General features: G+C 37.6%; 1 long non-coding RNA gene across 1 annotated transcript in view; it reads left to right on the forward strand.

The window, feature by feature from the left end:
• Positions 1–1483: 1483 nt before the first annotated feature.
• LOC148407910 (uncharacterized) overlaps positions 1484–25709 on the forward strand; it is a 75626-nt gene continuing 51400 nt past the window's right edge. Inside the window, exon 1 of the long non-coding RNA XR_015863678.1 lies at positions 1484–1556. This is a non-coding gene — a long non-coding RNA (uncharacterized LOC148407910). The remainder of the gene's footprint in view (positions 1557–25709) is intronic.

Below are 25709 nucleotides of genomic sequence, written 5' to 3' on the forward strand. Positions count from 1 at the left end.
CATTCAATACAGATTAATGATTGTGTCAGTGTTTACAAACGTGATGCAATGGTATTTTTTTGCATCTATGGATTGATTTTTCTTGCTTTTTTATTTCAAAACCTTGTGAGAAATCTCCAGTAATAATATACCGGTTGCCATGGAGAGTTGACCTTCATCTTTGGAACAACTTGTTTCTGCTTTTTTTGGATCTTCTTCGAACAAAGTTGCTTTCTCGATAATTTTACTGTGTGATGTTTTGCACTTACAAGGATTATTATTATCAATCATAGTACAGTAGGGAGGATAATCAACATTGAGACTTTTTCTCTGCGTTGCAGTGAAAGAAATATTTATTTCAATGCCACTTTTCAACATTGCAACAGCCATTGTTAGTGAAAGTCACTTTTGGAGGTAGTAGATGAATCAAACAAACAAAATGCATATTAAATGTATTGACAATTTTCAGCAGTAGAATTAATTTGATAACTCCCGGGAGATGAATTTACAAGTACAATTAACGTACAAATAATAATAATAATCCCTTAAAAAGATTGATAACCATTGTATGAGATTAGTTTGAAAACTTTATTCTCAAACTAAGAGCAAATTAATTACAAACTGTGGACGTTTACTGCTAAATTGTGTCATAGCAGCTCATTTGCAAAACAAGGTTTTGGTTTCGTTTTAGATTGATGCACTTTGTCATTAGAAATCCATTTTTTTGGGAGACGAGACAGTAGTAAAACAGATGATATTTGTTGTATTTTTCAACATTTCAACGACAGGAAGGGTTCAATTTAACGAAGCGGGGCCCCTTTAAATGTCACGTCAAGTCGTAGGCACGTGACCGTGGTTTGAAAAGTCCATGTCGGCTATGCTGCGGATTTACGTCATTACGTCTCGACCCGGTGTGCTGTCAACAGGTAAAGCAGTTTTGTCTATTTATATTTATTTATGTATTTATTTTATTTTATTTTTTTATTGTTAGGTGTACGTTGCCTGTTTTACTTCAATTTTTTTGAATGCTTTTCGTTCATTGCACTTACTGTTTACTGGTAAGCTCTTTTTTTTTACATTTTTTAAATTTATTTATTTATTTTGCTTGCGGTCCATAAACGATGCTATAATGTTCGCAACACAAACACACAAAAGTGGCAAAATTATGTTTGGGTATACTTTTGTTATTATGTAATTTGCTTGGTGTGTATGCCACGCGCTTTGATTGCTTCATTTCTTTGATTAAGAGCACATTTTAGCACTAATTTAAACCATCTGTGGAAGTACTTCCTGGCACTGCAAGCATTGTGGGAAATGAAGTTTTGGTACGGCAAACTGCATTGCGTTCGTGCGAACTCGTTAAAGGGCCGGAAACTGTTACAATTATTGATCTATTCATATTGTATATACATATTGTCTTTCTCTACATGTGTTTCTATACATATATCATGTTTATTTTGCAAATAACTGTTTGAAACCTGACATGGTATGGTTCACATTCTTTAGGTTATTACCTGTGATTTTCACCTGCCTGTTTTCTGAGCATCAAAAGTAAAAAGGGAAATGTGGAATTTGAGGTGAGTAATTAATTGCATAACCCTTTTTGTGGCGAAAACAACAATATTCCACCACAATGTTCATTTGGGATTTATTATTGGAAAAAAAATGTTGCAAACTACTGATCTAGATAGAAAGTAAAGTATTAGAAGAAAGCTAAGCGCCATTTTAATTAGCCATAAATGTAGTTCCTTGAGAACGGAGGTATTTGGGACGTGCCCTCTACTTGGCTTTATTTATGAAACAGAACGGAAAAGCCAAAAAGCTTTTATGTCCACGGAGACTGTTCTTTTTTAGAACATGAACTTCCGAGTCAAACAAGTTAAAGCCACAACATATTCTCTAGGTAGAACAGGCATGGTTGACTAAAAGCTTTTAATTTACTGGACTGTGTCTACATTTAACACTTTAGTGATTTGTTAGCAACTTTTCTGATGTTGTCCAAGGACAGAAACACTTTTTTTTGTGTGAGTCTGCACTTGTATAAAAAATAATTTTAGGGTCAAACTCTGGTATTTTCTATTTTACCATGTATTGGATGCACTAAAAGTTTGGTAATACTGTAAAAATGGAAAAAATCAAATCTCTAAATACTTCATATTTTGTTTTTATGTTCATATTCGTTTGATAGTTGTTGCATGTTAGGTGTGTTTCATATTTCCCACAATCTGAGCGGGTTGTGAACGCCTCACCAGCCTTGACGCAATTTTCCTTTTCCTCACAACACAGCTCGTTTGTTTTGGACAATTAATAAACAAGTGTAATGGAATACTTTTCCGTGTTCTCGAACTAATTCGAACTAGTTCTCAGTTTTCATGATGAACACAGAGGGACTCGGACATTGGTTCAGTCTGCTCGCTTCTTCAAAAATAATGCCGTAAAAACCTCAGCTAACGCTCGCTACTGTTAGCTGCAACAGACATTGGCTACTAACAGCCATTTGTTTTCATTATTATTTGCTTACTTAATTACGTTATTATTTGTAAGTATGAAGCTTTGAAGCCTCGATTAATATTTGTTTAGAAAACGGCATGACCAAACGTGATGAATAATAGCGATGAATAATCGTGATTTCAATTGTGACCAAAATTATTGTGATTATTTTGGACATAATCGTGCAGCACACACACACTCACACACACATCAATTTTGCATGTCACAAACTTCTATAAATTCTCATTCATGTTATAGATATTTTTTTATATTTTAAATACTACTTTAAAACATAGATTCACATCTTTTCAGTTCTATTTCATAGTTGACACGAACAGATACACACATTTGCTTTACCAGTGGATTGTTTCCTGGTAAAAAAAAAGCCACACTGGACTATCAGACGCAAGGCTCAAATCATAAGAAAAAAACGGTGCGGCTTACAGTCTGAAAAATTTGGTATATTGTAAATATAATTTGATAAAAGTAAAACAAATATCCAATCCAGCAGTTCATATACTGGATGTTGTGTTTAAATAACGATTGCAGGACTTGACAAAAAAACGGCCATCGATTGTCATTTACCGTCTCATGATTGCTGCAGGGAATTCCACTGATTGCAATAAATCCCGTTCGCAACATTTCTGTTTCTGTTAGCAACTTTGACGGCTTTGAGTGCTGATATCGTCTATTTTTGTTGTTTGAACGAGCGGGAAATCAAGCGCTGGAATGTTTTTGCTTATTCTTGTGATTGCACCGTCGATTTATCGTGAAGTTTTTTTTCCGCGTTTTGTCGCCGGAAACGTAGTTCAGTGATGATTGTCCTGCTTTCCTGATGTTGGTCATGAGCTTTTGTACGTGTTTGTTCCGGCTGTTATTTTTCTGGCCATGTATGTGGTGGAGGTTTTCATTTTCCGTCCAGGATACATAATGTGGAAAGTGGGTCATCAAGGCCCATTGGATTAGCAAGAGCACAGCCAGCTCATCGGGTTTGTTTCCCTCATTGCCATCTGGCAGACTCAATGTCCAGACTGTGAGACGTTTATTTCAAACACTGGACAATCGCTACCAATCATATTCAGTCCTACAACATTCCACTTCAAATATATCAACCAGAACGGAAATATACAGCTGCCAATAGGGGGTAAACATTTTCGACTGGCGAACTTGTTATAAAAGTTTCAGGTTATGTTCAAATACAGTGGGCCCCCGTGTTACGAGATTAATCCGTTCCGCGGTTGGGCTCGTAAGACGACTTCGCCGTACGGCGGGCGATCCAAACATGTTAAATAGCTAATGCGTTCATAACCCAAGGTAAAAACATCAAAATTGTACATGCATTTTAAAAATTGGTACCAAAATAGTATAGTAAGTACTACGCATATATATAATATACATGGATACAATCAGAAAACATCATAAATAAAAAATATAGAAAGGATTTATCTACGTTTGAGTCGCGCTTGTTATGCCCATATTCCCTAGTAAGGTTAGCCTAGGCTAGGCTAGCTTCGTATTTCTTGATTAGCTCCAGGCTGCTTTCCATATAAATCATCTTCTTACTTCTCTCTTTAACATCATTAGCAATCTTGGGACCCATGGCTAACCCATGTTTTAGAGTAGCGTATTTTCCACACTATAAGGCGCACCTAAAAGCCTGAATGATTTTGAAAAATCTGATGGTGCGCCTTATAATCCGGTGCGCCTTATATATGGAAAAGGTTTTAGAATGTCATTAATTGAGGGTGCGCCTTATAGTGCGGAAAATACGGTATTTCTAAAAATAAGGGTTTCCAGAGCTATAGAGTCGAAACATTTGTTGAAATTTCAAAAATGAAACAGGACAAGATTTCGTCCTGAGGTTTTCAGACCATTTTTTTTTCCTTTAAGTACAACAAATGTTAACCAGTTAACCCAGGCATGGGCAAGCCACGGCCATGATGAGGTGCATTATCAAAACACTCCATCCATCTGCTCCGGGTCGGACCTTTTTTTCAGATTTAAGAACATTTTGTGGCGCTCGAGTCCAAAAGGTAGCTACCCCTGAATTAGCCCATTCTATTGTCCCGTACCCATTTTTGGTGAATACGTATTTTTCACCAATTGAACGGTAATCGCGTATATTGTCAATTTACCTCATTAGAACGCACTTCAGTCAATGCATTCACTTAAAGCAATAAATCTGAGTAATCTCGCATAATTAAAAAACACAAATCCGTCTTAAACATCCATTATCAGAGTATTTCTCCATTTTGCCAGAGATAAGTGATAACCAGACAATAATCCGGATAACTTCATTTAGTCACTAGCAATAACATGAATTGTTTATTTTAAAGAATGAGCTGTCAGAGGAGCATTTTTCACGCGGCTAAAGCATGGCGCCGCAACGTGATTGGATAGAGTTTGTCATATTGTGCGATAAAACTTTTATGGCAACAACGGCACCGGGTTGGGGTGATTGTGTTCGCACTAAGCGAAGCAACGTTGACAAGTGTGAATAAAGCCGGACTCGGGACTGTCTCAGCTAGTCTTTGCACGTCTGTATTAAAATTTACACACGCGCTTTACAAATGCCAAGCACAGAGGCTGAAATAATGTGATTTGGACTTTAAGGACCTCTGACTGACCCAATGTGTCCTCAATGGTTGTCAGGTCAGTTGACGTTTCAAAGGTGATTTGTTGTCACACAATTCAAAGAAGCAGTGAAATATCGTATATATTCTGTGTAATGCGTGAGTATTATTCTTTAGAAAGAACATTTTGGCAAAGTGGAGTCCATTGTTAGTTTCTTTATTGACTTTTTTGGGGTTCAGCTCTTTTTTTTTTTTTTTGCTATTGGGTTTCTTTGTTGTTGTGTAATTAAAAAGTAATGAGTCAGTCTTGAGGAAACGCTGTGGATAATCAGCCCAAAGAACGATCCATCAAATTTGAGGCTCATCTAGAATGTATTTTGGCTAAAGGAAGCAATGGTATGAAAAAATGTGCTGTGCAGACAAATGAGGCATTTAAAATCATCCCGTATAAGTCGTAATTTGTAACTTTCGAGCAAAACTCTATTCTACCGAAGCGTGGAGCTCCCAATATCAAGTCAACATACCTTGTGTGGTATTTTGTCCAATCCCTTGATCTTTACATCAGAGACATTTCTTAACAAAAGGAAAGCATTGAATAAAGACATCAGGGAGCTGAAATTTCACCCAGATGACGAAAACATGTCAGATTTAAACATACCTGGTGCGGTATTTTGTCTAATCACTTGATCTTTACATCAGAGACATTTATTATCAAAAGGAAAGCATTGAAAGAAGACACCAGGAAGCTGAAATTTCACCCAGATGATGCTAACATGTCAGATTTAAACATACTTTGTGCGGTATTTTGTCCAATCCCTTGATTTTTAAATCAGAGACATTGCTTATCGAAAGGAAGGCATTGAAGGAAGACGCCAGGGAGCTGAAATTTCACCCAGATGACGATAATGATTTAAACATACCCTCTATGTATGTATGTATGTATATATGTATGTGTGTGTGTGTGTGTGTGTGTGTGTGTGTGTGTGTATATATATATATATATATATATATATATATATTATATATATAAGACGTTTTAATACGTCTTTGGTCTTGAATAAGTTGATGAAGTGACTTGCATAAAGCGTGCAGTCGTTTCCCAACAAATGTAACTTCTTTAAATTGCCTTGCTCTTTGTCATTTCTTTTCCTCACCGGACCTCTTTCTGTTTGAAAAGCCGCGGTGTGATTTTTGACTCTGGGTTATTTATATGACGTCTGTCCTATTTTCTTGATGTAAACGAGGTTGCTCGGAGGGGCGACAGCGGGAAAGGGGCGACCAGACCGATGAATCAGTCGTACATAAATAGCAACCCGTCAAACATCTGTTGAAACTCGGCAATACAAGTGACAAAAGCATTAAGAACAAGTAAGAATGTGTTTGTCGATGTTTTATTTTCATTCAATGTAATGAATTGGTCATTTGGGGGCATCTGAGATGACGATAATTTTTTGGGGGGCGGTACCGCTTTCAGCCCAGTCTCGGATTTCCAGCTCCATTTTTGGAGACGAATGAGTTTCGACGTTTATCCCAGCCAACACACAATTAGCGAAGCAAGCCTCGCTATTAGCCAGAAGCAATTCCACTGCATTGACACATAACTATACAAAAGAGACCCTACAGACCAAATTTCATTAGCATCATTTCCCCTTGGAGCACTTTTTATGTGTCATAATTACAGCAAGATTTAGTGAGGCAGACGTAAAAGGGCGCTGGAAATGGAATTGATGTTCAAACAAGAGAGCAGCTGTCAGGAGCAGCGACCTGGGGTGCGTTTCACACAGCACAGGAAGCTTGGAATAGCAGGTCTTCTATTGAAGACGGTCTCGCTGCAGCAGCCGTGTCTTGAACTTTCGCGCTTTCCTTTGGCTTTAGGAAGCTAAGAAGCGTCTGCTCTCATTAGGATACGAGTACTTTAGTCAGAAGTGTGGGTGTGTGTTTGCTCCGTTTGAAGTTCAGAGGGTTGAGTAGATTGGTACCAATCTAGGCTGAAATCCCGACAACATCCAAATTAGGTCTGAGACCACTTTACATACAACTTAGATTGTCGAAATAGACAAATTTATATATATATATATATATATATATATATATATATATATATATTAGGGCTGCACAATTAATCGACTGCCATGATTAATTAAGCTCATCCTTGGAGACATTAACATTTAAAAAATCAAGCACTTTTTAAATTACAAGTCTGATCGAGCACTTTGTCATCCTACCACCAGAGGGCAATGTTTCCCACGTATTAGCATGTCAAAAGCGCCTGCTTTTCTCACCCTAATATTTTATTTACCAGTGTGAAATGGCATTGAGTTTCTCACCCGATTCCTAATATACGGTATACCTTGCAAGCTATCAAATGAGACCCGTTTTGAAAAATTATTTGATGATTTTAATTTAATTTCAAGACTTTACTGAAGCAATCTGCTGCAAGAATACAGAGTTTTTTTCTACAACTCTTGCAGAAAAAAAATCTGTGGAAAATGAGATTAATTCCAATTACTGATTTTTTTTAATTGCTTTACAGCACTAATATATATATATATATATATATATATATATATATATATATATATATATATAAGAATAAAAAAACGTTTTTTTTTCCAGCAAATTAAGATTGACGGCCTTCTCCCTGTCTTCCGCAGCAATTCCGCAAGTTCATTTTACGCACCATCATCCTCTTAGCTTAAGTAGAAAGTTTCACAAACATCTCCCTAAATCTCAAATCAGAGCACAAAACGCTCCGTAATTCCTCTCGGTGCATTCATGATGTCCACTTTCCGCCGGCTCATTAGGCAGCGTGGCCATCCTGCGCTCTCGCTTGTCATCCTGGCTTAGCCGGCTGTGAAATTTAAACAAAGCCGCTCTCTGTAAGCTTCGCGCTACCGGCATAGTCCTTCATGATCCAGCTGCGTTGGGCAAAGGCTGGAGGGTGCTTGATGTTTCAGTCGCAGCCTTCTTGGGACCATCAAGCAAGCGTTCCACCAGTCCGTTCACCTAAAGCGTCTTAAGCAGCAAAGCGCTCATCGGGGAATCGAACTTCATGCATTTGTGAGATTAGTTCTGGGTGAAACGCAGCTTCACGCGTGGCTGCGAGACTTTGCGAGAGCTTGAACGGAAACGTTCTTGGGACTCCAGATGGATACTTCTTATCGGTGGCTTTATCAACTGTTGATCTCGCAATAAGCTTTTATCTGAGATAAATAGAAACACAAACGTTTATCTGCATGTATTTATTTATTGTTTGCAGTGATTAGCTTTGATTTGATTTCTTTTGAAATTCTCTGAACTAATCATCAGCCAAACCAAATATGTGAAAGCATATAATTATAATATAAATAAAAACGTAAAACATAGATGTTTAATTGTAACATCAGTAATACAATGCATAAAAATTTCCAACACGACAAAAGGCAAATCCAGAAATTTGGGATTAATCTTTGAATAAAATATTATAATGGTTAAGACCAAAGCTATGTGAGTTATGAAATTAAGTCAAAAAAGCAAAAAATTAACTTCACAAAAGACAATCATGGTTTTCCCCAGCATATTACATGCCAGGCATTTCCTGCCCCCACACCAGGCTAAGCAGGCCATTAAAATGGGACTACATCATGAAATTTTCCCCCCAAAAATGGTGCTTTTATTTGTTGTTTGTTGTACATAAAGAAACTGTGCTGTAAACTCAAGGTCAAAATCTCATTATGTTTTTGTTGTTTTTTTAGGAATTTTGAACTCCATAGTCATTATGAGAAAAACACAAACGTTTGCAGCACAATACTCAGTATAATTCTTTTTCATGCTTCAAAAAAGTGAATTTTATTGAAAATAAACCGACATTGCCGTCAGCCTTTGAAATCGCTTCTTGAACAAAACTGATGCTAAAGCTAATAAACACAAAACCTTAAAAAACGTAACAAACCTGTTCTAAAACTAGATCTTTTTTGTTTACTACCGAAAACCTGGTTAAAATGTTTTTTTAAGCTTCCTCGTTCTCCACTATTACAAAAGCATCGTTTGCTGCACGATATTTCACTTTAAGCTTTGACTTAAACACGCTTATGCTAAAATATCCAAATTTGTCCATCCAATCACAACGGATACTTTTCAAAGCGGAACGGGTGCGCAACGACGGCCCAGAGGTGCGCATACATACGCCAGACAGGTGAAATATGACGGGCGGCCCGTCTATTTTTTATTCAGGGCAGCGCTCGGCTGAACCGAACAGCAGGTACGGACACAGTGGCACTTCACCTAAATTAATAGTTCATCCTCTCACAACTTGGCAGACTCAAGAATTATGGTGGGGGTGCCATGGTAGGACAGGCAGAAACGGTGGCGAACAGTAGGGTGGCAGGATGTTTGATGAGGGCAATCAAAGCAGAGGCCAGGAGGTTCAAACGGATGGATTTAGCAGCGGCGTTATCACTAAGGCGACCCAGGTGCCGCACCTTTCGGGCTCAACATCACACCCAACCGCGCCGTTCATATTTCATTATGTTCCGCGAATGACTGATGTGTCGGAAATGACCCTTTGTATTTCCTTTGGAGAGTTGATTTATTTAGGGTACAATAAGGTTGAGCGTATCGTGTGATAATCTGCATATACCGTATTTTCCGCACTATAAGGCGCACCTAAAAGCCTTATTTCTTTTTTTTTAAAGCTGATGGTGCGCCTTATAATCGGGTGTGCCTTATATATGAAAGAAGTTATAAAATATGGCATTAATTGAGGGTGCGCCTTATAATCCGGTGCGGAAAATACGGTAAATAAAACCCCTTGAGATGCATTGTGAAGAAAATAAATTATTTTATTCAGTAAAAGTGTTATAAATCAATCGGCCGGTTAATTGGATACTGTGTTTTTGTTTTACTTCAAAAATTGTTTTCGGCTTGAAAAAATATAATGCTTACGTATATCTGTGTTTTTTCCCCTTTAAATGATCAAGCCATCATCAAGTTATTGTTCAATAAAAAGTAGTGAGCTCGTCCCAGAAGAAGCTACAAAGGTCTATGTCATTAATTTTAACAGATGAGCATTCGGTCTGCATTAGTTTAAAGAGACACTATAAACGCCACAAAGTAGGTGGAAAAAAAATAGCCATTAAAAAGGAACTTTTGTTGGACTTGCATAAAGAGGATAAGTACAGTTTTGGTTCATTCATACTTACATGGAGATGAATGGTTTCAATGCTAGCATAATCGAGCGTTCTGTGATGCCATCATGCATTTTTCTAGTACGGTCACTATTGAATCTTTTTAAAATCAAGAAATTATTCCATCAAATAAACATCTTTTTTATCTACTAAGGTATATCTACTAAGATATATCTACTCGTATTTTTTAAATTTTTTATATTTAGACACCAACTAAATTTGCAAAGGTAACAATTGCAATTAGCGTTAGCATGCTAGCAATAGTACAATAATTATGTCTGACTTTATTTGCTATGATTTGTCGACATAGAAACAGGAAGCTTTTTCAGTTCCGCTACAAATGAATGTAAATAGTTCAAAGTCCTTTTTCATTGATTTATTGCATGAATTTTGTGACTAACATAAACATAACCCAAAGAACTAGACTAAAACGTAACCAACATAAAATCGGGACACAATGGTTGGTTGGCAACGTCCACTGGGATTTGTGACACAAGGGTGAAATTAATTTTTGCACCTAATCAACAAACAAAACCATATTTCAAGTGAATATTTCTATATGAATGTTTTATTTTTATTTCTGAACTACTGCTGTCCTATTTCTTTTCCACTTTGCAGTAATTGAACCATGAGTTTTAGTGATAAAAGTTGATGAAGTTGACTACCCGGCTTGGTCGACTTTTCCCCTCGGCCCTACATTTTTTCAGAGGAATAAAAAATCCTGACTCCAGTGACACTAATTTCAGCCTTTTACCAAGGTCCACCAGCTCTCTGTGGCATAACAAATAAACCATTTATGACTCCTTGATTGACTTGATAAAGGATTCATTGTGTTTTGCCAATACAGAAGCCATTTGACTTTATTCAGTTGAATTATTTAAATCTTGTTTGAATGATTAAATAAGGACCACAGGCATCTAATGTCAGTAGATTGGCTATGAGAGAAGAGTACAAACGATCCTCTTACACTGAGGTAATCCTTTTTTCTTGTTTTTCAACGTTCGAAGGTGACAGAAGAGTCACGTTATTACCATCAGAGTGAAAATTCACCATCTGAGCATTGTCTGATTCCTCTTGTCGAGGTGCTAACAACCAGCAGCCAAATGCGATGTTCTCTGATCCCGGAGCTGTCCGGCTGCGTTTACGTTCACCCGTGCTCCCGGATGTTTTCAGCTGACCTATTTCAAACAGCAGCAGCGGGAACAGCTGCAACAATAAACACCGGGGCTTCAAATGCCTTTCATAATGTTGGACAGCAGTGAACCGTGCTAGGAATTCATACCTCCATCATTGCAAAGACAAATGCATGAGGCGCTGTGATCTGCAGTATCAAAGACTGCACTTAAATTCTCCGGCGCATCAAAATAGAGCTTTGACGCCCATCACCAGCCATCATTTTGTCATTTGGGGCTCTGACAAGAGTGGCTTCAATGGATGTCAGAAGAGGCGTTTTCCGTTTTGGAACGTCACACCTGTTATTTTGGCGGTATATCCATTTTTCCGGCATATGTCTCTCTTGTGAGTAAACAAGGTGGTGCACCTCTAAAAAGTACCTCGAAAGGATGCCATTGAGACGGAGATGTTTGCAGATAAAAGAGTGGACAGAGGAAAGGCTGATAGTTTGAAAATGACACCAATTTCAAAAAGCTAGAGTTTCAAATGAGGACATATGTCTTAAAATCCTTGGAGGAAACTCAGAGACGTACCTGTGATGCATTCTACCGTTCTCAAACGGAGACACGCGTACCCCAGGGGTTACTTGAAATCACTTACAAATTGGGTACATGGGACATAAACAGAATTCCTACAGGTACCATCCATCCATCCATCTATTTATCCATTTTCTGTCGCAGTATATCTCGAACAGTAGTTTTTTAACAGTACATTTTCAAATTAAGAACAATTTTATGCAATTTCATCATAAAAAGTGATTACAGTGGGCCTCCGGTTTACGAGATAAATCCGTTCCGCGGTTGGGATCGTAACGCAAATTCGCCGTATGGCGGGCGATCCAAATTTATATTAATTAACTAATGTGTGTAAAAACATCAAAATTATATATACCGTATTTTCTGCACTATAAGGCGCACCGGATTATAAGGCGCAACCTCAATTAATGACATATTTTATAACCTTTTCCACATATAAGGCGCACCCGATTATAACGCGCACCCTCAATTAATGACATGTTTGAAAACGTTTTCAATCACAATATAGTAATACCCAAAGTAATAACAATAACTCAAATAGTAACTCTAATCTCTCAATCGCATAATAAGTCAATGTCAATATGAGCAACCTTGTTCAACTGTAAACACACAAAAGAAACAGATAAAGCTTTTTTTATCAGTTCATTTCCCATCTACGAATCCCAATCTCGATATTCTCCCATATATAAGGTGCACCTGATTATAAGGCGCACCATCATCTTTTTAAAACAAAGGCTTTTAGGTGTGCCTTTGAGTGCGGAAAATACGGTACATATTTAAAATTGGTATTAAAATAGTAATGCTAAGTGCTACTTATATATAATATACATGTATACAATTAAATAACATTATAGATAAAAAATATAAAAAGGATTTATTCACCTTTGAGTGACGCTTGTTATGCCCATATGCCCTAGTAGGGTAGGCTAGGCTAGCTTAGCTTTCTTCGTATTTCTTGATTATCAACAGCTTGGTTTCCATATAAATCATCTTACTTCTGTCTTTAACATCACGAGCAATCTTGGGACTCATGGATAACCAATTCAAGTTTGAACTAAGCAATAAAATGCATAATAAATACGATATTGAAAACACTCTCACAAATGTACTCGTACCCCCATTAGAGAACATAAAATATGGTATAATTTGCCAAATTATTTCAAGAAGGAAAACCTCCATAAAAAAGCGCCCCGTGCAACCCAGCGGACTTTATTGACCCGCTCTAGTGAAAAGTGTGTCTACACATCAACAGAGGATGCTGAGATCTTGAAAGCAAAATGCACAACAAGTAAAGGTCAATCATGGCCAGAGGGGGAATGGAGTCGTCGACTGAGACCTGAACTTCACTTTGGTGTCAATGGACTGGAAAAAGTCCACTGCAAAAATTGGAATACTGCAAATATTTTGTAGACAAGCAGTGCATTGTGAAGTCAGTCTTGTAAGTTGGAACTAGGTTGGTACTGGAGAAAAAACAACTTATCTTTGCAGACATAAGGAACTGGTTAAGAACCTTTCTGTCGTCTATAGTAATAGAAATGCTCTATTGTCAGCTTCGAATTGGGTTGTGTGCTTTTTATTTGTACCTTTAGAATTGCTTGGGCCCTTTACTCACGTCTTTTCAGAAGTAAAATTGCTTATACAGACCTCAAGTTTTGCCTTGAACATTCTTGAAATCCCAAATCCAAACTAAGGGTTTCAAAAAGACTTTCTGAAACGGTCTTTTTAAATCTGAAATAGTCTTGAAGCAACAAGTCCATTGTGAGCCGAAGATTTGCGAGTGTTGACGAAGGTAGCGAATGCTCATTCACGTCGGATTCGTCGGGGTTTGCTCGAGGTCGCAATTGTTCTCATGACTGTATCTTAGAAATTTTAAAACTATTTTGTGTTGCATGGAAATTATCAACCTGTTCACAGTTCAAAATTTCCTTGTTAATGTTAAAATTTCCTGAGAACGCAAAAAAATTAAGAGTTTCGGTACATCTTAGGAACAAATGTGCACCCAGGAGGAAACCTGAGAAATAAAAAGAACATTTGCCGACAATCGCTGATGTTCACCTCTTAAACGTTCAAAAATTCCACAATTGACCATTTCAGATCAATTAAGACCGTTTCACAGTGTCTTAATAACAACTAAGGCCTTGAACGAAACCAGACAAAATCAAAGACCTTTGAAGACGCTCTTCAACGTTCGCCCTTTGAAAATGTTCAAAATTTTGAACCAAATTTTCACCGGTTGTCCACTTTAAATAGCATAACTCAATGTCAATACGAGCAACACACAAAAGAAACCGGTAAAGCTTATTTTATCAGTTCATTCCCCATCTACGAATCCCAATCTCGATATTCATCCATATATAAGGCGCACCCGATTATAAGGCGCACCATCAGCTTTTTAAAAAAATAAAATTAAGGCTTTTGGGTGCGCCTTATAGTGCGGAAAATACGGTACATCTCATTTGCTTGTTGCAGAACTTAACATTCATCCGACGCCTCGGTTTCATGGTCACGAAAAGCAGAATTGAAACTAGCTATAAATTATCGGTTGAATTCTGCTGCAGTTTGACTCAACTGACAATTAGGACAATGGATGGGAGAATTATTTATAAACTCGACCCATGCATATGCAACGCTTTAAAGAGGATAACGGGATCTGCCGCATATGCGTTTAAAATCCAAGCAGTTGTATTCATTATTCCCGAGGTTCCCCGTCAGTTTTACAAATCAACCAAGAAGTCGAGCCCGCGTTGCACTCTGACACCAATTTGCACAGCCATTACATTCTCCGATTTCAAGCTATTCCCGATACCGATCGCCGAAGCTCAATCAGGCGTAAAAAGCAGACTCGATCTAAACATCCGGCGCGCGGCAAGTTTACAAGTTTAAGCGTTGTTTCGCTTCCTTTTATGTTCGACTCTTCCGCATACACAACATGAATTATGTAGAGGTTGCTCATCAAGTCATCTAACGAGCGAAGGATTTCGCGAAGGTACGAGTAGCATCGAAAGTTTGGATTTTTCAGGCAGTTTCTTGCAGCGAGCGCACTCGCCGACACACAAGCCTGGATTTGCAAATGGGGATTGGTCATTAGACAAACGAGCGTAATCATGTGTAGATAAGTGCAGTCTCGCACGGACCAGAGATTCTTCTATTTGGGTCAGGAGCTCCTGCTGGTGCCTAATAATGACTGATGGGTTCTAAAGAAAGCACGGCTAAAAAAAAAAAAAAAAGGCAAAATAGAAGGACCGTCTAAGTCCCGCTGTGGACGAACAAAATACGGGAAAATGATCGTTACTGATTCTCGGTACTTTGCCAACTGCGGTGTCAGTCGAAAGTTTTAAAACACCTTCGAACAAGACACTCAAAGAGGTCGAGAAAGTGGTTCCAATTTAGTTTTGTTTTGCCTTTGCAAATAGTTGGAAAGTGTTTCGTACGGATGCGCCTGTGTCCCAATTTTGGGTTGAAAAAGGACTGGCCAAATATTTAGTCACTTTGATCATATTTTTCAATTTTTTTATACAGTTATAGGTTAAAAAAACAACAACTAATATTTGGCTCAACTTGTCAACAAGACAACCCTTTTTTTTTTAGTTTTGTTAAAAAACTGGTGTTGCGCAAAATAAACCAGAAAGTTTGGACCCTAATAAAAATAAATGCATCGGTCAATCTTTTTTTTTTTTCTTTTTGCCCCAAACTTGGATTATTTTTAACCCAACTTTATTTTTTTCAATACTCCAAAAGGGTCCAAAAATTATACAAAATAATCCACAGTTACATTGCCTTGTTCAAAATTAGACTGAAATAATTTTTGTTTTTTTTGCAAAGCAACTCAAAATGTTGTGTCAAATGCAAACATAATGATCAGTCTTTTTTTTTTTTTAAATCCATATTTGGGCTATTTCTATGTTGTGTTGGAGAAAAAAAAAATCCATTTTTTTTAGGCTGTCATGTCAGGACACATTCAGAAGTTGTTTGGTGCAAAACAACTTGGGTTAGCTCATATCGACCCAAATATTGGGGTTGTCCTTTTTTGAGTCGTAACTGGCTTATTTTCAACCCAAGTGCCGTTTTGCGACTGCCAATAACCTTTTCTAAATGTGTTTAATTTACTGATTATAATTCTTTGTTTTTTCCCCTCTGGCATTTTGTTTTCATAATAATAATAACATTAATAATGTGTCATATTTACTAACGTTATGAACGAAGGGTAACGCTCACTAACAGATTTTACCCTCCTGAAAAGTAACATAGCTATATATTAGTGTGTTGTAAAATCCGTATCGCGCAAGCTATCATAGGTCAAGGTCTAAATCACAGATTGTACTTTATCAATATCCTTAATTGAACATCTGTGTGTAAACCGAAACAGAATTGCCCACTTCCCCCTAATAAACCATATGCTCCCCTATTTTACGCTAAGTGAGTGAATTTGTGTTCAACATGAACTCCGAGGAAACTCCGAGGACAAGTGCGAAGCACATGTCTCCCAGCCTGGCTGAATTAGTCTTCCAGATGAGTCACGTGAGATGCTTTAGCCCAGATGAAGGAGCGCTACGCTCCGGCACGGGGGGCTTGTTTGAGCCGTAAACTTGATTGCCGTCAATTGCGATCGGAGCGAGAAGAAAACCCCCCGACCGAAGCAACTGATGTCCCATCAATTTCAAACTTTTTTCGCTGAATAACACACTTAATTGGATGACGAGCCGCGTTCTTGTATCAATATTGCAAAACGCCGGCAGATGTTAAAAGCAGCTGCCCTCTTTATTTCTCCTGAAAAAGCAAACTAAATAGGGGCCGGATTCCACAAGGGAGAAAAACGGATAATTTCCCGCTTGTTTTCTTGTTCCAGGTGTTTCTTATTAATAGCAACAATAACGCTATTCCTGATGTTTATCAGTCTGTGTGATTATAGAGGGATTATTACCACGTGTGTCACCGTTGCAGATGCAATTATATTTGTTTGTGTCATCTACTTTGCATTCTCTTTGTACAATTCCGTCAATTAGTGCCACCGTTGATATTAGGAAGACAATATTGAGAGATTGCGTGAGCAGAAATCTTTAGAGAAGTGGAGATGATTTGCGGGGGGAGCAGAGACGGGCGGTAAGGGTATGAAAAGGGGAAAAAGTGCAGAAATTATCACGGGTGTGATTGCAAATACAGATGGTTATGAAGCAGAAGCAGATGGCATGTCAGATTGATTATTGTTGCCAGTGTTGCGTGATAGATACAACGTGAACACGCAGCTTGCTCCTCATTTAAGATGACACATGGTGATAGAGACATGTCAGCTCGCCGTGTTTATCTCGTTGTCTATTTAGCCCCGTTCATGTGTGCCCGCCCATCTATTGCCGACAAGCGAAGAATGCTTATGCATAACGATTCAGTTTACACGGACGGGTTGGATATGGTGTGGATCATATACACGTCATATACATGTATATCACATCAAAATGTGTTGCAGAACTAATGGTGTCCTGTATTGTCTCACTACGTAAAGATCTACCGTATTTTTCGGTCTATAATCCTATGCACCTTCGTAGGATTATAAAGCATAGTCTCAATGAACAGGTAATTTTTTTTCAATTTCTATATACCTGTATAAGGTGTACTACCAACCTTTGGGTAAATTAAGGGATTTGAATCGTGCCTTACAGTTCGTAAAATACGGTATGTTTTTCAGTCACTCTGCCTTACAGTCCATAAAATACGGTGTGTTTTTCAATCAGGGTACCGATAGTGAGTTACCATGTTTTTCGGATCACAAAACATGCCAGATTACTGTGTACAGGCTACTGTGTTTATCGGTGTGTGCCGGATGATAAAACATACCGGATTATCTGATGTAGTCTCAATGAACAGGTCTATTTTTGGAAATTTCCATATACAAGGCTGCATTGTCCATTTTTGGGCAAGTAAGTGATTTTAAGTGTACCTTACCGTCCTCAAAAAGATGGTATGGTTTTCATTTAGGGTGCCTTAAGTATGCCTTACAATTTGTAGAATACGGTGTGTTTCTCAATCACGGTACCAATGGTGAGTTACCGTGTTTTTCGGATCACAAAACATACCAGATTATCAGAACGAGGCTCAATGAACAGGTCTATTTTTGAAAATGTTTTATATATAACGCAAACTGCCAAATTTTGTGCAAATTAAGGGATTTTTACGTGCACCTTACTGTCCATAAAATATCTTTCTAAGTAACGGTACAAAGAGTGATTTACCGTATTTTTCAGATAATACATCATACCAGATTATCAAAACGTAGTCTCAATGAACAGGTCTTTTTTGGAAATTTCCATATATAAGGCGAACTGTCAATTTTTGGGCAAATTAGGGGTTTTAAGTGTAATTTACAGTCCACAAAAATATGCTATGTTTCTCAATAACAGTATCAACTCTTCGTTACCGTGTGTTTAGATCATAAAATTGACCAAATTATCAAGTGGAGTCTCAATGAACAGAAATGTTTTTTGAATGCATTTGCATATATTGTGCATTCATGCATATTATGTTATTCACAGCAGTACATCAATGAGTCAAACGTTATTCATCTTCAATTCAACTAAAGCTCACCTGAATATGAGGAAAACTGTAGAATTTTGAGTGAAATTAAAGGATTTTAAGTATGCCTAACAGTTAAAAAAAATATGGTAAGTATAAACGACTAGCAATTTATTTTGGAGCAAATTATTTGCTTTGTTTATGTTAGCATGTTGAATTTGTTCCTACTTAAGTGAGTGTTTTAGCCCAAATTCACATTCCGTTGAAAAAGCGAATTTGTAGTTCTGAGAGAATTTTATATCCGTCTCACAATCAATATTTCGTAGCGCCTCTACTGAGGAGATTCTCTATGGTTTGAAAATTTCAATCCAACAGCATTTCAAGTGACCCGTACGGGAACAAAAGCAGCTTATGGCTACATCTCAGCCTCTCGGGTGAAACATCAAGAGCCAAATGACATCTGACAATGTTTGATGTAAGCTGTCCTGCATGTGCAGCGTTATGAGGATGCTGTCGACTTTAATATCGATTTGTTTCATGTGAAGAGCACTACATGAATCACGGAGACATCTCGGTTAGCGCAAATGGCCAGTCTCATATGGAGGGACTCGCACCTCATTAAGGGGTGCTGCTCACCGTGATTATTTACCATTATTTCTGTTCCGTACCGCCGAGTTAGCGTCGACGATCTGCCAGATTGCGGCACTCGGTTTACTTGCAGAAAAAATAGTTTGTTGAAGACAGATCCAATTTTTCTTTACTTAGGAAGACTCGTGTAACTGCGAGTAAAGAAAAGATTTCGTACGAGATCGCGCACATAAGTGTCTCTTTCAGGTTGATATGCAGAAACGTGACCGTCTTGGATCAGCCAGATGGCTGGCGTGTCATCGGCAAATTTAAGCGGTGGAGAGAGGACATATGCTTGTGTGCAATATCCGTGGAGATGATGAGAGTCACCCTTTCCTAATTTGTTGTTTCCTGTCTACAAGGAAGCTAGGAGTTGTCACCCATCTCTTTGTTCGTGTGTAATCTGCAATTTATAATGCCCATGTTGGACTTTGAGATGCCTCATTACTGTGGCTTGATTACCATTTCCGGGCAATAAGATGTTCTCACCTTGAAGCTGTACTTCAAATGAATATTTAAAAAAAACCCTAATATATATATACGTATCTTTATAAATGTATATATACGTAAGAGAACTGGACGCAATCATTGGTGAACAGAAGCATGTTTTAGATATGATATTGAATGTTCAAGATATCATTTTTTTCTGCAGTCATGAAGAAGTGAAAGGTTTTTGCAGAACCACGTGTTGTATAATAGTTTTCTCGACGGCTTTCCATTTCTGTGACGGACCACCGGGTGATAAAAAGCCGCAGCTCCCATGTGGTGGTGAGTTGTGTACATCGATAATATTTATTTAATTAAAAAAGAAAAAAATCTTTAACACCATCAAATGATTGCACAAACAAGGGCTATTGATCAGTTGATTTCACAACCGTTAAAAAGTAAACAAGAATTCCCTTCAGATTTTTTTGCTCCTACCCAATTTTTATTAAGCTATTTTTTTTCACCTGAATGAAGGTGAGTACATTTGTGTCCTGTGTCTCGTCACCTTAAATCTCAGAGACGCTCAGTCTCACCACCAAAGCGGCCGAGTGCCTGGAGTACAATCGCTATTTGTGTCATCAACATCATACAAGGACTGTTTTCATTACTCTCGGGAGCTTTTCATTGGAGTTTCTCTGTCCCAAAGGTGCTCGCCCATAAAGTTTACACAAAAAGTAAGCACAACTTGTGCTCGTATTAAAAATTTATAAGGAAAATAATTCCCCGAAAACTTGTTTTCTCTGAAAGATTTGGAAACAAATATGACAGGTTTTTTTTTCTTTGTGAGATCAAACAGTCTTAAAATCTGATGATTGGTTGGCCTGTGTTAGACAGAGCTCGTATTACTACAAGCCGTATTTTTAAGATGCCTCCGATTTTTGCCGTTGTCTCAATGAACTGGTCTATTTTTTGTTAAATTTACAAATTTCAAATTTACCAGGGTATAAGGTGCACCGGATTATAAAACACATAATCAATGGACAGGTCTATTTTTGGAAATTTACGTTTATGAGGTGCACCATGTTATAAGCGGCATTCTCAACAGACGAGTCCGTTTTTTGACATTTATTTTGAAAATAAATTAGGCACACCAGGTAATAAGACATTTACTCAATGAAGAAGTATTTTTGGGAAATTTCATGCATAAAGAGTACCGGGTTATAAGGTGCTCTGGGTTATGAGCTGCTTTCCTGAGAAAAAATATATATTTTGGGGAAATTTCAATACACAAGATATACCGGGATATAACGCACACAAGGTTATAATGCAGTCTCATTAAGGGTACTTTTTTTTGGTAAACTGACTTATAATAGAGATGGTGTTACAGGAGTATATTTAGACATTTTCATATATGAGTCGTACCGAATTATAAGACACATGCTCAATGTATAGGTCTATTTTTTTGGAAATCTCCACATACCTTATATGGCTCACTGGGTTATAATGCATTATCATGTGCGTTCAATCAATGAAAAGATATATTTTGGGGAAATTCCGTATAAGGTACTAAGGGTACTATGCACCAGGTTATGAGACACATTCTTCGTGAAAAGGGTTCATTTCGAAATGTTTGCGTGTGTGTGTGCATATATATATATATATATATATATATATATATATATATATATATATATATATATATATACTGCGTTATAAGAGGTACCGGATTATAAGGGTTACCGGGTTATAAAGGGGACCGGGTTATAAGGCATACTAATTTATAAGGCAGACTGCATTTTGATGGAAAACAAACTAATACTGCAGATAAGTAAAACTTTATTCAACTTCAGTTCCAGATTTAAGACTGTCACTTAAAATTTTGCTTATATTTAATAACTTTAAAGTACCGTGATTTTCGGACCAAAAGGTGAACTTATTATTGTTATAAAAATCATCACAAAATATATTTACAGAAAAAAAATAAATTGTATATTTTTCACAATCTACAATAAGATATGTAAACGAAGCTCGGTCAGACGTGCATCCAAATGAATATCGGAATTATGATTTTATGCTCGTCTCGTGCCGCGCTTCCGGTGTTGACATCGGTCCCCGAACAACTGCTTTATGACCCTTTATAATTAAATCGGTTGAAAAGCTCGTCCCCGGAGAAATCCCACATCTTAATTGAATCATTATTGCCGCCATTGTTACGAATAATACTCTTCTTCTGCTTTGTGTGAATCGTTTGATTCTTGTCTCCATTTTGTTATGGTTAGGAAAAATAAACATCGAAAATGAAGTCGTGTATTTCTTAACCATTTTAACTACACGGTCATATATTTTTGGATCATTCCCCGTGAACTCACTTACAGCGGGAGGGACCTTTAAGATGACCCGTGGGGCTTTGTGTTATGACATAAACTCCGCGTATGTCGGTGAAAAGACGCGCAAGCTCCGGCAACCCTGAACTGAAAATGCATTATTGAAAAGCGGATGATGAATGAATAATTATTACGACATAGCGCCGCTTGCTTTTCTCAAAGGGAAAATATTGCCGAGTATTATCTGCCATGTACAATAGCCAGCAACCGTGTTTCCAGGAAACGGGATAATAGCGTGATGATGTAATCGCAGGCCGAAGTCTTGGCTGTTGTTTGTCAAAGATGTCGGTTCAACAAGGCGACGTATACTGTATATGTACACTTGTGGTTCTCAACCTTTTTTCCAGTGTGAAACAATATGAGAAAAAAAGATTAAAAAATAGTATTATCCCTCCAATATCTGATTTATTAAACCTTGGAACTACATTCCCAGCCGCATTTAGCAACTCCAGAAGATTATGCAACATCATTTGTTTTGTTTCTGCCGGCCGGAAAATTCCATCACTGATGACAAGGCCAATAAGTATGACGCTTAACCCCGCCCCCATATCGGCAAAGGAGCCACAAAAACAAAATATAACTAAGTTGCTTCATGTTCCAGGCAATTTGCTCTCAATTTAAAAAGAACTGCGCTACTGCTGTCACAGCATTTAAAAATGTCGATTACTTGACTACTCAGGTACTTGAATGCTTAAAGTAATTAATTCAGTACATACATACAGTATTTTCCCTTTATACTTGTGTTTTGATGAACTGCACTCAATGGGGGAGGTTAATTTTATTGGCAAATGATCCGACTTGGTAATATTGGACATAAACTGCGTGACAAATTTGCTTTGCCACTTTTCCATCCCCTTGGAGGCACCCTATAATCAACATCTCCGACTTAATATGTGTCAAAAAGGGTCTATGTTGACAGGTTATTTACTGCAGAAAAAGGGTCACGGTACTGCCCCCTTTTTTCTGACAGTGAAAGGCGTTCTTGTGTTCTGTTTTGTACCACGTTTGCAAAAAAAAAAAAAAAAATCTGTATCTGTGAGCCATTTTCCTTTGAGCTGGAAAGGAAGCATAACAGACTGGCAATAGGAAAATTTTGCCTCACATTCAACAACTGAACATTATGCTGTTATATCTGCTGGATTTATTGCTTGAAGGTCCTAAAAGAGAGAAAAAAAAAAAAGCTATTAAGTGTGCAGGTGACAGGATTCTCGCTCATGGCAACTCTAGATGAATCCGTAGTAGAGCTGCTGTGAAATCCACTAATCTTTTCATTTGAATCGTCTAATAAGGTCAAGTGCCGTTCAACCTCTTATTTTGTTTCATTTTAGGGTCAAATTTTCTGTTTGGCGGCAATGTAAAACATTTAGCAAAACAAAGTCAATCTCGTCGTCGTAACATTGTCTTGCGTTCATATCCGAAAGATATATATTTGTTGCGCGTTGTTTCAGATTCCCCACATTATGAGCGGTCAGTGAATGCCTCGCCAGCGTAACATTCGATGCTCTCAACGCGGTTGTTTTTTGTTTTCTTTGACTTGCTCGGGTTCATTTTGCCATAAATACATGAAGTTGCGTCCATGTTCCACCAAGTTTATGATTGTGTCTATATAAGATCGCAATTAATAAACGAGTCAAATAAAATATACCCCGTGTTCACGCCGCTTGACACTTTTACCTGAATCATCTGGAGACATCATAACTTTTCTCCATTTTAGAAATATTCCTGTGTTTAGACTCGGACGTTGGGTCAGTCTGCTCGCTTCTTTTATTGAAAATAATGCCGTAACAACCTCAGCCAACCTGAGCGCGTGTTGCAGCTGACAGCCAACTGACTTCCGCCCACTAGCTTGTTCCGTCACGGTAATTATTGCAAATAAATATACGTCCGATAATGACGAAGAGTGATTTTGAACTGGTGACGCCTTGTCATTATAATGGAATTTTTTGACCCGGATTGGTATGAAACCAAGAGGTATATAAGCGAGTGTTGCTGCAACAATATAGGGGGGGGTGAAATTAAATTTTGGGGAAAAAAAATGCTTTTTTAGAGAGTCGTGATCCAAAAATGGGCAAAAAAAACCACCTATGGGGTTTCCATGTGCTGTTCAAAGCACTTTTGACTTGATTCCCCGTTGTTTGGCACACTACTGTTCCAGCAGGCCGTCTTAGTGACCAACTCCAAGAGACAGGCTTCCTTCCTGTACGGTTACGTCAAGCGACAGCACGTCAAGTGACAAACACCTTCCGCCCCGCGCGAACGCCGTCGCGCTCGGAACGATCGACAGCCGTCTTGAAAGCGCTTTCGCAAACGGTACACACCGTCCTCGAGAGAAAGCGTCATCATTCGGCTCTTTTATTATTTGCGTATTCTGAATTTGGGGGTGCATCTTGTATTCTTTTCAAGCTTTAATTCAGTCAGGGCGAAGAAAGACATCATGATTTATTCATTTGCACATTCGTATGCTTGCGAATGTTGCATCGGCATGGCTACGCATTTATTGGACATTTACAAGTTCTCGACATGCCAGAAGATAACCTTGACAGATTGCTGGAAAGTTATCAGTGACAATGCTGTTTCAGATGGATGAAGGCCAGGCAGGACATGTGACACTCGCTGTGACTCTCCATGTAAAGCATGTGCTCAAGGATCTTTGTCGTTTTTTTTTTTTTTTTTGCTCCCAGAATGCTGAGGATTTTAGCATTCGCTAAAATAGCCGCTCCTGTGGCAATTTCACGGCCTATTGGTCATAAACCATTTCAAATCCACCCCATTTTCTAATTTCTGCTATTATGAGTTCAAATTTAGTTGGTTTTATAATAAAGTTGAATGCACGGGAACGTTTTTTTTTGGTACAGATGGCGAGCACAGGTGAAAAGAAATCAGCAAAGAGAAAGTTGCAGAAATTTAAATATAAACTTCCTGTCAAGCCGGTAATGAGATTAGTGAGTAAAGGGCCGCAACATGTTTGCTTGTCAATATTTGATGTATTGAGTACGGATAGCTTTATCTAATCCAACTGTATCCGTTCGATTTGTGCCGCTTCCAAGCGCTACTGATCAATGGGAAATAATAGCTTCCGAGTGTGTTATTGATTGGTGGAGGGCCCGACTCGCACTTTTATGCGAGCTTTCATGTTTGTTTTGTTTTGATTTTTTTTTTTTTTGCCAAAACTAAATCTATACCCAGCAAGTATCTCAAGGATTTATACTTTTGGAAACTTACAGAGATGGTTCTCAATTTTTTTTTTTCTGTGATCTACCCCCTGTGAAAGATGTTTTTATCGCTTTGTGTTGGTCCACAAAAAAATAATCTTTTTTTAATCATAGAAGAGATCTGATATCAAGAAGAAATAACTTTATCATTTGAAGAAATAACGTTATTATTAATTAATATTTGTCCACTGATGAATATTCAACATATAGCATCTTTTTGGATTACAATAGAGATTTGTTTACAAAATTAAATGATTAACCTGATTTTTAATAAATATTTGTCCACAAACAATAATAAAAAAAGTGTGAGAGCTTTTCTCAAAAAACTATTAATTATAAATAATATTTGTCCACAGAAAAATATTCAACTTATACTGTCCTCTTTTGTCATCATAGTAAAGATCTATTCACAAAAATATGTAAATATGAATTCTTTGAGCACAAAAATTAATCAACATAAACTGTGAGACCTGTTCTCAAAAAGTCATAATTCTAAATATTTGCCTACAGAATGTTATAGTAGAGATCTGTTATCAAGAAGAAATAACTGAATTATTAGGAGAAATAACTTTATTATTAATAATAAATATTTGTCCACGGACAAATATTCAACATTTAACGTCTTGTTGGATTACAGTCC

This window comes from Hippichthys cyanospilos, chromosome 19, assembly GCF_059441005.1.
Source record: "Hippichthys cyanospilos isolate Australia breed blue-spotted pipefish chromosome 19, RoL_Hcya_1.0, whole genome shotgun sequence".
In the NCBI taxonomy this organism is placed as follows: Eukaryota; Metazoa; Chordata; class Actinopteri; order Syngnathiformes; family Syngnathidae; genus Hippichthys; species Hippichthys cyanospilos.